The 16,117-nt window shown below is 38.0% G+C and overlaps 1 long non-coding RNA gene across 1 annotated transcript in view; it reads right to left on the bottom strand.

Annotated features, from left to right (window-relative positions):
- Positions 1 to 3,792: 3,792 nt before the first annotated feature.
- LOC139732696 (uncharacterized) overlaps positions 3,793 to 16,117 on the bottom strand; it is a 74,485-nt gene continuing 62,160 nt past the window's right edge. Inside the window, exon 3 of the long non-coding RNA XR_011711041.1 lies at positions 3,793 to 3,912. This is a non-coding gene — a long non-coding RNA (uncharacterized lncRNA). The remainder of the gene's footprint in view (positions 3,913 to 16,117) is intronic.

Below are 16,117 nucleotides of genomic sequence, written 5' to 3' on the forward strand. Positions count from 1 at the left end.
CCCCCTCTACTGTTCAAAACATTACATTCTTTGTACATCCTAACAGCAGGCTCATAATCCTATCCCCCAAGTCAAATGCCATGCATTATGTGCAGTGAATGGCATAACTTCTGACAGTAGAGGGCAGTATGCTCCTTGATGTGGGAGAAACAATGAGTGTCCCAAAGAAACTCCTCAGGTACCAATTAATCTTCTGCACTAATTCAATTTTCAATTCTTGCACCCCTGTTTGACCCTGGCATTCCCATCTGCACAATGTACTTCTTAATAGACAAGAGACCCGCGGGTCACGCGCTCACCCGAGTATCGCAATTTCACCTTCCATGCATTCTTGCACACTTTTACCTGAGAACATTGGACATTTTAGGTCTGCATATGGATCCCCCCCCCCCCCCCCCCTCAACTCGGGGGGGGGGGGGGGGGGGGGGGGGGGGGGCAGCCCTGGATCTGCAATTAACAAACTTGGAACTAAAGTCATCAATGTACAAACTCATGATATTAACTTTGCTTTATCATTTCTGGTTCTAGAGCAGAAGATTTTAAATATTCCTTAATGTGGGGGGAGGGGTGGGCCCCCTAGGGGCCCCCCAAGAGGGACATGGTGCCCATTTGAAGGAATTGAGATTCTATCCCCCTAGGGATGCTACCTGCTAAGTTTGGTCAAAATTCATTATGAGATTTTCAAGAAGAAGATGAACATGTACAATTCAGGCTCCATGAACATGTACAATTCAGGCTCCCTAATCCCTATTCACAAAAAAGATGATGCGTCCCAAATAAAGAATTATCGTCCAATTTCATTATTGCCCGTCATTTCCAAAATCCTTGAAAAGATTGCACATGAACGTTTTGTATAAGTTTTTAGTTGATAACCACATTTTAAATCCTAACCAATTTGGTTTTCGAAAAGGTTTTTCTACAGATTTTGCAATCATTCAAACTTGTGACAAAATTATCGATTCTATTGCGAACAAACAGCACGTGATAGGAGTTTTTATGGACCTGAGCAAGGCCTTTGATACAATAGACCATGGAATTTTATTAAAAAAGCTACATAATTATGGCATAAGAGGAATAGTTCTTTCCTGGTTCCGAGATTATTTATCCCAACGTCAGCAATACGTAGCATTTCATTCAAGTACCTCGTTTAAGTCATATATTACTTGCGGTGTACCACAGGGATCCATTTTAGGACCTCTACTTTTTCTTATATATATTAACGATATTATAAATTCCTCAACCCTTCTCACCTATGTATTATTCGCGGACGATACCAGTGTCTTCTACTCTCACAACTGTTTAAACACACTAGTGGATATACTTAATTCTGAGCTTGCAAAAATTTCTACATGGTTTAAATGCAATAAATTATCACTAAATATAGATAAAACGTGTTTCATAAACTTCAATACTTCACATTTGCAACCGATAATGCCTAATAATATTATTATTGATGGTATGCCCATTATTGGAAAAAAATCAACCAAGTTCTTAGGGGTAACCCTTGACTCCAATTTAAATTGGAATAACCACATTGATAATATAACCACATTAATATCTAAAGTCATTGGAATACTTCGGAGATTAAAATATTTTGTAACGGAAAAAGTACTCACTATGTTATACAATGCATTAATCTTACCGTATATTAATTATTGTAATGTTGTCTGGGGAAACTGTAATAAAACCAAAGTAAATGTTATTTTTCTTTTACAGAAAAAGGCAATAAGAATATGTACTAACTCACATTATTTAGAACATACTGATCCATTATTCCTTAGACTAAAAGTACTTAAAGTTGACGATATACACAAATTTCAAACAGCAATATTTATGTTCAAATACACGCAAAATCTACTCCCACTCTTCCACAACGCATTTTCCCTTAACAGGGATGTCCATGCTTACCCCACGCGCCATCGTAATGATTTCCATTTGAATAACCCTAAACTCCTATTAGCTCAAAAATCAATTCGGCATAACGGGCCTGATATTTGGAATTCACTCCCTCTCCACATAAAACAGTGCACATCTCTTTATTCCTTTAAGGCAAATACAAAGAAATATTTCTTGGCACAATATCATACGGTACAGTAATCATTAAACATGTACCTCTTATACTCAACAACAAGGCAATATTTTGGTCCACCCCCTTTTCCCTTTCTTTTACTTTGCTGCTTGACCCTTCGCCCATATTATAACATATTCAATCATTTTCTTAGAAGTGCTGACCATCAACACTTTCGCGCTTCATCACCTGCACACGCACTCACAGGCACCACTCCTGTTTACCAAGTAATTGTATAAAACTGGATTTACACGCATTTTAACATGGCCCATCCGTATTAGTGTTCAAGTACTACAATAATAAATGGTAATTTAACTCTGGCTGTCCGTCTGTTCAAGCACGGCTTATAACGGCGGCCCTCTGCATTATATGTATATATTATATATTGTACTGTGAATCAAGTCATTATTGGCCATATAAACATTTTGTATGTTATTTAACGTTTCATTTGTCTTTATATACAAAATATGACTTACTATGTAATATGTCAATAATTTTCAGAATTGTATTTGTGTAATTGAACCTGCCTTTGTTATTTTGTATTCTGAAAGAAAATATGAAATGCAGAAAATAAAATCTTTTCAAACAAACAAACATTACAACTGTAGGACTTCTTCCCATCCCTCTCCTGGATCCCCAAGGGGGGGGGGGGGGGGGGGGGGGTGGGCACCCCTGATTCCGCCATGAACAAACTTGAAACTATGTGTGTCATCAATGTACTAATTCATAGTATCATCCAAGCCCTATCACTTCTGGTTCTAGAGAAGATTTTTAAAGGTTCCTTAATTTTAGGGGGTTTGGGCCCCCTGGGGACCCCCCAGGTAGGCCATGGTGCCCATTTGAACAAATTGAGATCCTGTCCCCCTAGGGATGCTAACTACCAAGTTTGGTGAAAATCAGACATGGCGATCTCAAAGTGAAGATGAAAATGTACAATTTAGGCCCCATTAGAACCCCTCCCCACCCCCCTCCCCTGGGTCCCAAGGGGGGCACCCCTGATTCCCCCATGAACAAACTTGAAACTACAGTCTTCAATGTACTTACTCATAGTATCATTTAAGCCCTATCACTTCTGGTTCTAGAGAAGAAGATTTTTAAAGATTCCTTAATTTTAGGGTGTTTGGGCCCCCCTGGGGCCCCCCAGGTGGGCCATGGTGCCCATTTGAACAAATTGAGATCCTATCCCCCTAGGGATGCTACCTGCCAAGTTTGGTGAAAATCGGTCATGGGGTTCTCAAGAAGAAGATGAAAATGTAAAAAGTTTACGCACGACGGACGACGGACGACGCACGACGCACGACGGACGCCGGACGAAGAGCGATCGCAATAGCTCACTTGAGCCCTTGGCTCAGGTGAGCTAAAAACTAAAAGCACTGAGTAAAGGGATCTGTACACATTTTGAACATACAGACCAAATTTAAAGATCTCACACATGGAAAGTGAAATCAGAACTCTTGCTCTCAGCTGCTATCATTAAGACTCTGACCCGGTCATTAAAGTTTGATTTTATTGCCAAAACAAAAAATTGTCATCAGCCAGAGACAAAATGAACTGTGAAAGCTCTTGAGGTTTACAAATGGCAAAGCACACCTTCCACATTTTTACTTATATGTACAATTGTACCTTTCCACAAGAAGACACAGAAAAAGATGTGTGCGCAACACAAACAAACAAACAAACACTATAAAAAAAAATCAAAAAACACACATACAACTACACAAATACACACACTCACACACACACACACACACACACACACACACACACACACACGAAAAAAAAAAATGCAAACATAATGATCCAACTTTTTTCATCTCATGTGTGCACACATTAACTACACTTACCTGTTATTCCACGGTTTGGATAAAAACAAAATCAGATCCAAGCCAGAAATCCACATCGAGAAGCAAAGCATGAAACAGAAAAGGAGAAAGGGAAAAAATGATAATAGTTGGTGACATAGTGTAGACAATTCATTAAGAGCAATCAATATCAAAATAAGAACATTGGCCAAATTATTAAAGCACACACAGTTGCGTAACAAACGAAAGAACATAGAGAACAGGACCACCTCTGCCCCCTCCCCCTCCCCCTCCCCCTCCCGAATAATCTCCCAATAAATCCCCCTCCTGATTCAGGATCCACTCTTAGTACAATAATGGCAAGTTACACGCTGTACAACTTCAATGATAGTTGTAGTTCTCCTTTATGCCAGTAGAGTATTAAACAATTCGAGCACTCGCGAGCATTCCACTTGTCACTATGGTAACCGCAACTGGTATCGGTGTTACATGCAATGGATAAAATGTTCTCGTCAAACAAAGCCCGGAAATGGTCGGAAGTTACCAGATAAAACAAATAACCTTTCCGTGGGCAGGAGATTCCAGGTATCAAAACTAACTTACTGAACAAAACTACAGGTATGAACACTCTAGTCTGTCGGGAGTGGCTTCACAACATGAAGTCACTGGACATGTACTGTAAAAGTGGAAATTTTCGCGGTGTTGAAATTTTTGCGCATTTCGCGCAATCAGAAACTAGCGCGAAAATAAAAGCACGCAAATATTTTTGCTTGCCATATGTTCCTGTGCATGATGTCTTGATTCCGCGGAATTAAAAATACGCGAAATTCTTCTCACCCGGCCAAGCGCAGCGCGAAAAAATAGTCGCGCGAAAATATCCACTTTTACAGTATTCAACACCTTTCTGGGGAATACATTTATGCATGAAAATTCACTTTATGATGATTTTTTGTCTCATTTTAAATCATCTACAAAAGGGGTTCACACATCAGAATGCTCTATCGGAGAACAAACTTGTGAGCTTTTCCTTGTCTTGGTTTAGGCAACAAAGTAAACCAATAAACTGGACAAACTAATATGTCTTTTCTGTGTGCAGGGTACATACACTCAAACCTTACAGAGGACAAAACTCATGAACCGGGATCAAAACTTCAAATCCCATTCATTAAACAAAATGTATGACACTTCTACCAACAAGATTTAGTCATTAACAGTCATTGAATAAAACTCATAATTTCTGTCGTGGAAGGGTTCCAACATCCAATTTCATTCAGTAGAAAAGGGCTCATGACTTTCTCGGGCAGACAAGAAGATTTTAACACACATCAAAACACTCCTTTACAGTTTGCACAAAGTCAGCAAAATCCTGTCTACAAGGAGCATTTATCACTGCAGGCGAGCAAGGCGACTGCTGACACGGTTGCCTAGCAACACCCCATCAGCAAGATGTCATTTCAGGCAAATATGATTTTTTTTTTTCACTCCTTTCTTCTCATAGCATCGACAGTCCACACGGCATTGATTCCTCACATTGAGGACGAAATATTACTGGATGCCATTACAAATTTTACAAAATTCTTATCGAAAAGTCTTTATGGAACAGTTTGACCTTATAAGGAGAAAGAAGACTACTGAGCTGTCAAAACTTGTTGGTTTCAATCTCTGATATCAGGAGAGTCCGGTGAATGTGAAGACGGACAAGTTTCTTGCAGCATGTGTAGTCTTGAGTCCTAGACTCTTGTCTGTCTACATCACCATTCCAATGCATCAATCAGCAACAGATTGTGGAAACAAGACTTAGCAAACTTGAAACTTGAAAGAATCACAGGACAAAAATCACGCTTTTTCTTTTTCTGGCAATATTGAGTGGCACTGTGAAGTCCTTAGGTTCACTTTAATATGTGGAGCATAAAATACTTTCAAGGACAAGTCCACCTTCATATACATTAGGATTGAGAAAATGCAGCAATGTTAGTAGAACACATCAGTGAAAGTTTGAGGAAAATCGGACAATCCGTTCAAAGTTATGAATATTTTAAGTATCTGCGCAGTCACTGCTGGATGAGAAGACTACTACAGTATATGATATCACATGCATACAACTATATAAGGAAAATAAAAAGGGAATTTCAAAAAAACTTTACTTTTTGAATAAAGTGCACATTTCTTCGACTTGCTACTGACGTATGTTAAGGGTAATATTATTCCCCCTGCCTTCTGAAAGAGAGAAGTCAAGTGTTCTTTTGTTATGCGAGAAAAATGGAAATATGTTGAATTTTCTTTATTGTTGTACTCATGTGACATCACAAGCTATAGTAGTCTTTTAATCCAGCCGTGACTGAGCAGAAACTTCAAAAATTCATAACTTTTGAACGGATTGTCCGATTTTGCTCAAACTCTCACTGATGTGTTCTACTAATATTGCTGCATTCACTCAACCCACATGTCTATGAAGGTGAACTTGTCCTTTCAGTTCAGTATTGTCTTTTTCTTCGTGTGAGATCCTTCCCCTGTATTGACACAGTAAAGTTCCTCTTTGCAGCACTGAGAATTACTGACAAGCAGACCATTTTTTTTTTCCTGTGATTAAAAAGAAAAGAAGTTGCTCCTATATTTAGTAGTTCATGCTGATGCAAAACTAAGTCCTTGATCACTTCATGGAAGGCAATTCAAGCATCTAGTGGAAGTCTAACCTATATGTTCAGAAATATCATCCAGGCTGCAAACAAGAGATAATCACCATGTGTATGTATACCATGAAAGTAAAACATTCAGTGCATTGGCTTTAGAAACATAATACAGATATTTTGTTTTTGACTTATATTGTATATCTCTCTGCACTTTTTGATAATATTGCTGTGTTAGGGTGTGCAAGTCTAACCCTGCATGCACAGTGATGTATCGATGAATGTCTATTCCTCCCCATATACTACCAACAGAGGGCAGCATTCATAAATGGCTGGACAATTACTTCGGGTTTTTCTCATACTCGTGTTACATGTGTTTGTGCATGGTACAAAATAAGTGGAGAGAGTGAGCTCTATCCACTGATTTTATATACATGTAGTTAAACTAGTAAAACTCATATACTATCAAAATCAATCAAACAATTTTGCTATAAAACATAAGTAGTAGAAAACAATGACAACCAAGAAAAAAAAAAATCAAGCAAGAGTATAACATAAAATGATAAACATTGATCTTTAACAGAGTAGGAATCAAGTGTAAAGACATTATCTCAAGTCCCTGAAGTCACAGTGATGATTCCTATAAGTTACGTGAGGTCACGTAGGCACACAAATGTTTTCAGCTGTCAAGATGAGAGTCAAAAGAACAGGTGTGTTTAAAGGGGAACTTTGGAATGGGTGAAGGGGGGGGGGGGGGGGACAAATATTTCTTGTGTTCATGTTCCCCTGACTACCTTTTACCAAATTTGGCACACTGCAGGAAAACTGCTGGTATCTGGGGGTTTGCGTGTTCTTCTTTGTTTTGTGCAGACATTGGAAGGAGAAAGGAAGACATAAAAACAGAGACAGAGAAACAGACAGTGACAGACAGACTGACAGACAGACAGACAGACAAAAAGACAGACACAGAGAGATCTGTTTCTGTACATCCATTAAATTCCTTTTTCATTACATTTCCTGCACATTTTGTATAGTGTAAAAATGAATATGGTGACCGTTATCTTTCCGTGTTACTCTGCAAGAGTTGTGCTTTTGTGTGTGTGTGTGTGTGTGTGTGTGTTCAAGGGCTTTTATATCAGAGATGATGTATTTGAAAAATTAAAAGAGCTTTATGATCAATATTGGATAGCAATGGAATGAATACTTCTCCCTCTGCTATGTGGCAAACTAGACAAAAGATCTGTTTCAGATCCGTCCATCAATACGTTCATTCACCCATCCGTTCATCCATTCAACCATTGGTACATATCCACAGCCGGTCCCAACCCACTCAAAATCTTTTATGGTTTGCCTTTTAATAGAAAGGGCAAATATAGACCACATTCAACCTCAATTGTGCTCCTTAAATGCAAAACCAGAACAAAACAAAACAAAACAAAACAAGAACAGGTGCAGAAGTTTGATCAGAATGGGGCAAAAGATTGAGCCGGATGTTTCTACACCGAAAGAAAAAAAGGTGATATTGATCAAGATATGAAAATTAGAAGAGAAAAGGACGTCACCACTACTCACTCACTGGTCTGTACATTCATGTATTGAAGATTATCCCCCCCCCCCCAAAAAAAAAAGAAAAATAATAATTATAATAACAATAATAATAATAATAATAATGATAATAATAATAATAATAATAATAATAATAATAATAATAATAATTTTATTATTATTATTATTATTATTATTATTATTATTATTATTATTATCATTATTATTATTATCATCATCATCATCATTATCATCATCATTATCATCATCATCACCATCATCATCATCATCATTATTTCGCATATTCAGTAAAACTAATAATAAACTTTTGTATCAAACACAAATATACCTCACTCCATCCCCTCCCCCCCCCCCCCAAACCAGATCAATATAACATAATATACTAGTAACTAATACAGCAATTTGACATCTGGTCTTTTTTTATCTTTTTCTGAAAAACAAGGCTCCTCTACATCAGTAATTTGATCAATATCCATTCTGTAAAATGTACATTGATTTGTCGGATGAAGGAAGTACTTGTTTGTTTGCTTATTTTTTTCTTGATTTTTTCACAAGTTTCACTTTAACTTTGTTTGGAACCTGAAGGCTCCTTAGCCAAACAAAAAGAATTTGATCAATACTACACTTTATCAGGCAAAATGGATACAAATGGCAACAGTGGAGACAAATAGCCGCAATGGGTGTTCAACCTTGTGACCTACGTCATACTCCCACCTGTCTTTCCTTCGCTTCATTCACCATTTGTCAATATTAACATTCCTAATCATGGCCGCTGGAAACTAATTATAGCATCTCTATTAAATACCCTTCATTAGAGGTATGCATTTAAGAAAAGCCATGGCACACTAGATCCAACTGCTATTTCAATGCAGTCTTGGGTCAACATTGAAGATCTCAACAATATCCAACACATCTCCAACCCAATGGATGATACTCAAGAAAAAAATATTTATAAAAACATTTATTCTTTACAAGGAAATACTTTCTCCACATACATATTGTGGTACAGTATTCAATACTGCACACTGGCACTGGTCCGACGGTCCCTGATCGGAACTAATCACTGTCCGACCAATAACTTTTTCAGGAATGGACGAGTAAAACAAAGAAAAACTGGGTACCTACTGGTCCAACAGACATGTCGTGCAAGTAGAAAAAATGGGTTACTGTGCAGCCCTGGCCTGCAGCATCTAGAAATGAAAATACACATGCAATGTACACAGTTGTACAATACATGGCAGAAATAAAATTTGATACACATATACTGGGGTATTCTGGCTGAATTGAAAGTAAACGAAAAAAGAAATGTAAATTATCATGTCCTTTTTTTCCCTGAATAACACACTCACAGACACTGAAAACAATTTTTTAAGAAAACTGTTCTTTTAAACATTGGACGCACTCAGGTTATCAAGCTGACGTGAAGGACACCAGGACACTGCAAAATAGCCTCTGGCCATGTCTGACCAGCGAACACTTGACCTTTGGTCAAGGGAAGTTCTTTGCGACAGCGACAATAATGGCAGACAGTATTAAATACCACACATGGAAGATGACAGAATAAATGACAATTTCGTAACAACAGGAATAATCAACGGCAGTGTGATGATGACGACAAAACAGATTCAACCAAGCCGCACCACATCTGCCACGATCCTCTCAACCGCGTCCGCGAGCGTGTGTTGAGGCGCCCCGCTGGTTCCGAAGAACTGACCAAGTGTGAAAGATCCCCACCACACAGTCTGTGCATTCTGAAAGTTCACGAGAATGTTATAGACTCGACGAGAAAGGTGACTTTATATTTGCATGTGTGTGTCTGTGTGTGTGTGTGTGTGTGTGTGTGTGTGTGTGTGTGTGTGTTTGCGTGTGTTTTGAGGCACTAGGAATATGCATGACTGTAATATCATTTTGACGATCTGATACAACGTAGGGTCCGACCTATACCACGACTCTCTGCGAAGTCATGTGATTGCAGCACAGGTGCATGATGGGAAGACAATCTCAAAGCTTAAAGCAGCATTGCAAAAAAGACTGCTTAAAACCTGTGCTCTGAATAATTTTTATCCACTATCTGGAATTTTATGTGGACTTTCACTATTCTCAGCAATTCTGTAGCATGCAGAATCTTTACATTCTGCATAATAACTGAAATAACATACAATGTATCAACTGAAACTGTATACATTATTTGTATCACTTTTAACTCAGAATTACACCCAATTAGCAAAAAAAAAACAATAAATAAAAAAATGCAATGCTTTCAGGCATAGGGATATACATTGTAGTAGCTAGACAGCCTTGAACTTCCTTACAGCTGTTATCCTCAAACTAATAGAAGCTGCTGCAAGTAGAAGTTTATAATGTCAACATTTACTGTTGACGAAGTTTCAGTTATACCCGAGACAAAAAGTCAAATACTCCAGCATGAATGATGGCATTTTCTGTATCAGTGAACAGGTCTGTGCTTGTCTTTGTATCCGATATGTTGATGTACACTACACATTGTATAGTGCTAGCAAATCAAATTCAAACATCTCATGGGTGAAGGAACATAGAAGGGAGCCCTCTGTAGTCTGTCCCTTTACAACTCAAGCTACTGCATGGCACAATGGTTTCACATGCTACAAGTTTTGCCTGAGAGGTTTATATATCATGAAGTGTCGAGTGAGCAAGAAATATGTAGATATGAACCATCCGATATAACGCTACCTCTTGTTGTTGTTGTTGTTGTTGTTGTTGTTATTATTAATAATCATTATTATTAGTAGTAGTAGTATTATCATTATTATTATCATTATCATTATCATTATCTATCATTATCATAATCAATACCATTATTACTATTATTATTATTATTATTTGTACAGCATATTGACAACTACTTTGACTCATGACTGAATAATTTGCATAAATTTCCAGCTTTACATCAAGTCTGCGAAGGCTTTTTTTCCAGTCAGTATACTGCAAAGCCTTGAATGAGTTACGAACCCCTCCAGATGGCTAATCCAATACACATTGATATTTTCACTTCAAAATATGATGTACATATCCATGTGAGCAAGCCTCAAGGGCTATGCTACCCCAGTGCAGAGTGTTAATAGACTGGTTTACTAACGGCTGTATTCAAATATCCTATAGATGTTTCTTCCATCCTGGCGTACATGTACAGTTGAACCTCTCATATCTGGACAAGTCGAAACCGGGGCTCATCCGGATAAGGGATTTGGCCGGATGCGGGAGACTCAATGCTTTACATGCACATGTACTGATGTAGCCCATTGTAGTACCACATGTAGTAATGTGTATACTGCAACCTTTTCATTGTTACACTCAGTAACAGACCCCAAAATAGAGGTTCTTGTTTGCAAGAATGAAATCATTTTCTTTTATAAATTCTTGGGATGATTTACCTAAATGATTATTAAGAAATTTATCAAGTATATGTAATTCATGTGTGTTTGTGTAGGAGTTCTCAAGGAGTTGGGAATCCCCCTTTCCTCCCGTAATTATTTAAAAAAAATCATGGCGAGATTGCGTCCGTATAATAGAGAGATCCGGATAAAGGGAGGCCGGATAAGAGAGGTTCAACTGTACATGGTAGCAAGCTATTCTATCAACGTGTACCTCGAAAACAATTCTCAATACTTTAATAGGAATCCAGTATGCATCTAGTACTTGTTGCTTCGTCGGGTAGATCTCGGGCAAGCTTTCAGGTTGTCAGAAAGAACAATTGTCAGTAAGGCAAGCACAAAGTCTGATTGTGTTTGTAAACCAGTCTACTGGGGCATTCTCAAACAGAAAGGTGAATCGGAACAGTCAAAATATATGGGAGTGAATCAGAATTGTCAAACTGGAGGGAGTTTTTAAAGAGCAATTTCATGACCTACACACAAATCATTATCGAATTTATTCTTTCTTTCAAACATAGATGAGAGTATGTAGGAATTTTAGGGGGATAGATAAAGAATGAATGAATAAATGATAGAATATAAAAACACATAAAGAAAGAAAAACTAAATGAATAATACACAAGTACCTACATTGTAATTGCTCTAATGCATGAACAAATAATGAAATTTGATATACGTAAAAAAAAACAAAAAACATACAAGTGAATTTTAGGGCGATAGATAAAGAATGAATGAATAAATGATAGAATATAAAAACACATTTAAAGAAAGAAAAACTAAATAAATAAGTAATACACAAGTACCTACTTGCTCTAATGCACAAACTAATAAAAACTGATACAAAAAAAAAAATCACAAAAAAAGAAAAACTTCAGTTGTTGATTGAACTACTGTATGTATACACCGAATATTTCGTAAGGTTTTTATTTTCGCGAATTTCGCGAGTCAGGTGCTATTCGCAAAATTAAAGACACGCGAAAATATTGACTCTGATCCCGATGTGAATGTGACGTGTACGCGTTTACACTTCTCCATGCAGTATAGGACTCCACGATCGCGAATTTAACCACTCACGAAATCGTCGGGACTTCAAGATTCACGAAAATTTAGACTCGTGAAATATGCCTGTATATGGCGTATGCAGTAACTTTAAAAATGATGAATGGAGAAATTGTGTATACATGCACAGAGAGCAAAAACAGAATGCTCTATCATAGAGCCATGCAATAGCATGTAAGCTTACAAAGCCATCTTGCAAGGGGCTGATTGGAACAGTCTGATGGCATTGATACCTTTTTTGCTAGCCTGCGTGAGAGAGCTCTACAAACACAGTGTGTAAGCTCCACCCAAGGAGATATATTATGTAGAATTGTGTCATCTTGCTGCTGCCATTTATCTCTTGTGTATTTTGTTTTTTTCTTCTCTCAGTTTTTAATGGTTCCTCATAAAATGCAATTACAACTCGGGTATGAGTCATCCGTGGCAGTATCACCCCTCCAATCATAACCAGCAAAAATAGCCCTGTCACAGTTACAGATATGTTTACGCATACCACCACTCCGGTCATGGTTGGATTAGTCATTCAAAACATGACCGAGCGTAAATGGGGATGCATAAAGAGATATAGGGTATATGAATAGCTGGAGGCAAAACACTATTTAATACACAAATAAAGGATTTCATACATCAAATGAGGCATACCACACCACATATTCATATGGAATATGTGTACAAAATACTTTAATAGAATACACTCTTGACCTGGCAATATCTTAACATGCATTGTCATTGTCTCAATTTTCAGACAGGAATACTGTATACGCTGTTATTTTCGCGTACAGATATTTTCGCGAATGATGAGGTCAGAGACATTTTCGCGAGATGTTTGTTTCGCAAATCAACGCCGACCTTTATGTTAATGTTATATCAACACAGCGCATGGAGGCATTTTCACGTGTTGTTAAATTCGCGATCCAACTTTGATTCGCGAAATTTGCGAAAATTAAACCCTCGCGAAAATAACAGCTTATACAGTAACCATTGCCATACACCACACAATGAAGTTTTTCAAATCGCAATCTACACTACCACTATTCATTCCTGGTTGACAAATCTGTATCATTGTCAAACGTGATACATTCCACAGCAAAGTGTATTGGAATGCTAGCGGTGTGTGCACACAACCTGGAAAGTGTCCCTGCCCACTAGTGTACTATGCCTTCAAAAGCGTTATTGACCATTTGCAGATGAAACAAACACCCAGCTTTCAGTGTTCCAAAATAATTCTAAAATGTGAGTTAGGGATAGAAATAACCAATATTAAAATTCTAATCAGTAAATCAATGTTTATTAAAGGGATGGTATGGTATTGGTTACAGTAAGGATTCAGCTTTTAACTTTTTGTGAGATACTTACAAAACACTTTATAAAAAGTTAAAGAGCATACAATTCTACAAGGAATTTGAAGTTTATTTGATGAAAATCAGTTTTGAAATAGCTGAGATATAAAAAAAACAAAGTAAAATGAAGCAATCCTAGTTCGTTCTTTCTTTCTTCTCATTCGCCTTGTTCTTGGAACCTCCTTTTCTTCCCTTTTGCACCCTATATCATCTTCACTTAAATCTTCCAGGTCTATAAACAGCCATCATAAAGGCTCATAAACACAAGTTGTAATATTAAACATTTTCAATGAGCACATCAAGACAGGATTGTAGTCATGTTGCTATGGTAACTGCCACAGAAGCAGGAAAAAGAGAATCATAATCGCTGACTGCACACGCTTATCGCCGGCATAAATGCGTCGAAATGGTCACACATCGCAATGCCATGGACGGTGTAATTAAATCTCGCTCTGATACCACAGGAGGAAAAAAAAAAAAAAGGAGAAAAAAAAATTGCAGAGCAACGATAGCCCATAAACTCGATGCATACCAAGGGTAAGCTGTTTCTAAATACGGCAGGTGAATTGACCTGGATACTCGGGTTATTGATTTAGAATTGCGACACACTGACCACTGACATCAGGTGTTACTGTTGGAGAGACTCTCTGAAAGACCGCCCTGATCCGATTCCATGGCCATGGTGATCTCTGATCATTGAAGTTAGAACGGTCACATCAGTTGCCACGGCAACAACTCAAGCACTCATAACTAATCCGCCACAGCCTTCTGTAGCTGCACATAACTGTCAAGCAGAAGGCAAGTAATCAAGATTGTGATTATTATACTTGTAGAGAGCTTTTTGACAAGGATGATTTCTGGTTCTTGTGAATTAAGATAAATTTTTCCCCAGCAAATACAGTAGTGTACATGTAGGCCTACTTTGTTTTTGTCGCCATTAAACAAAGTCAACAGCGTTTACGGCATTGAATGCAACTTGTATCTTGCCTTTATACTACATGTACAGTTAACAGATTGACTACATATTGCTTGTTGAGGGTGGTGCATGCTTCAATGAAAGTGCGCGCTTTAAAAAGTCAAGCTAGGTTTTAAACTCACACAACTATTTGTAGCTTTTACAAATCTGAAGATCACGGCATTACACAACCTTTCAAAGTGCTGGATACATCACAAGGAACATGCTGATCTTAGAGCTCCTATATTGCATCCACCCTCCTCCCCCCCCCCCCATTCCCCCATTCCCTCCCATAGACCAACCCCTCCCCCACCCACCACCCACCACCCAAACACAGAGACTCCAACTCTCCCGCTTTCGACGGGAGATCTCCCGCCGAAAGCCCATTTTTGCACAATCTCCCGTTTTCCCGTTTGAGATTTGATTTCTCCCGCCCTGGCTCTGTGTCTCCCGGTGGAAAGCATTTCTTACTTATTTCTATCGTATGTTGAAAAAATAAGCCTTAGATAGCACCAGAGAACATCTAGAATCCTAGGAACTTCGCGCTTCGCACACATCAACTTGGAGTCTCCCGTTTGCTAGGGGTTTCAGGCGGGATAATCTCCAGATCAGAAGGTGCTTGGGGTTGGAGTCTCTGCAAACATACACACACAAATACACTCACACAGACACACAGATACTCTAAAACATGCTGGTCATCCTATCAAATTAGAACGGAAAATGAACTTGACACTGAGTGGGTTGGTGTATGAATAATTAATGGACAATATTAGCATTTTTCTGTAAGTAGCTAGCATACCAGTTCGGCATCAATGATGAGGCTACTGCAGCTTTCTTACAGTTTTTCCCTTCTCTTTTTCGAGTCCTCCCAATTACCGACAAAACAACCATCAAGACATGAACCACTGGTGTCAAATTACTCTTCGCAGCAGTCGGCTCAACATTGAGCATACAGCTAAACAAAGGATTATATCCTATTCAAGTATTCATTGCTATTTCGTCAAAAAATAACTCTTGGAATCATGAGGCTAATTTAAAAAAAAAAAGGACCTTTATCCTTTAATACAAACTGTAGTTGACTCCACTCTTAACTTGAGATGGTTTGATGTCTTTGGCATTATTCACAATAAAAGACATAATACATTGTAACATTTTTCTCTGTTTTGGTAATAATTGTTCAATCACAATGAGACACTAAGGAGATGTTGTTCTGAAAAGCAGATCGCACAAATATCTCCATGCATTCGCAGTCATGTGGTACAAATATCTAAAAAAAAAAGAGTTAAAGAA

Source organism: Diadema antillarum, unplaced genomic scaffold (assembly GCF_040938485.1).
Source record: "Diadema antillarum isolate AM-2024a unplaced genomic scaffold, OU_Dant_1.0 seq00000443_RagTag, whole genome shotgun sequence".
NCBI classification, from domain to species: Eukaryota; Metazoa; Echinodermata; class Echinoidea; order Diadematoida; family Diadematidae; genus Diadema; species Diadema antillarum.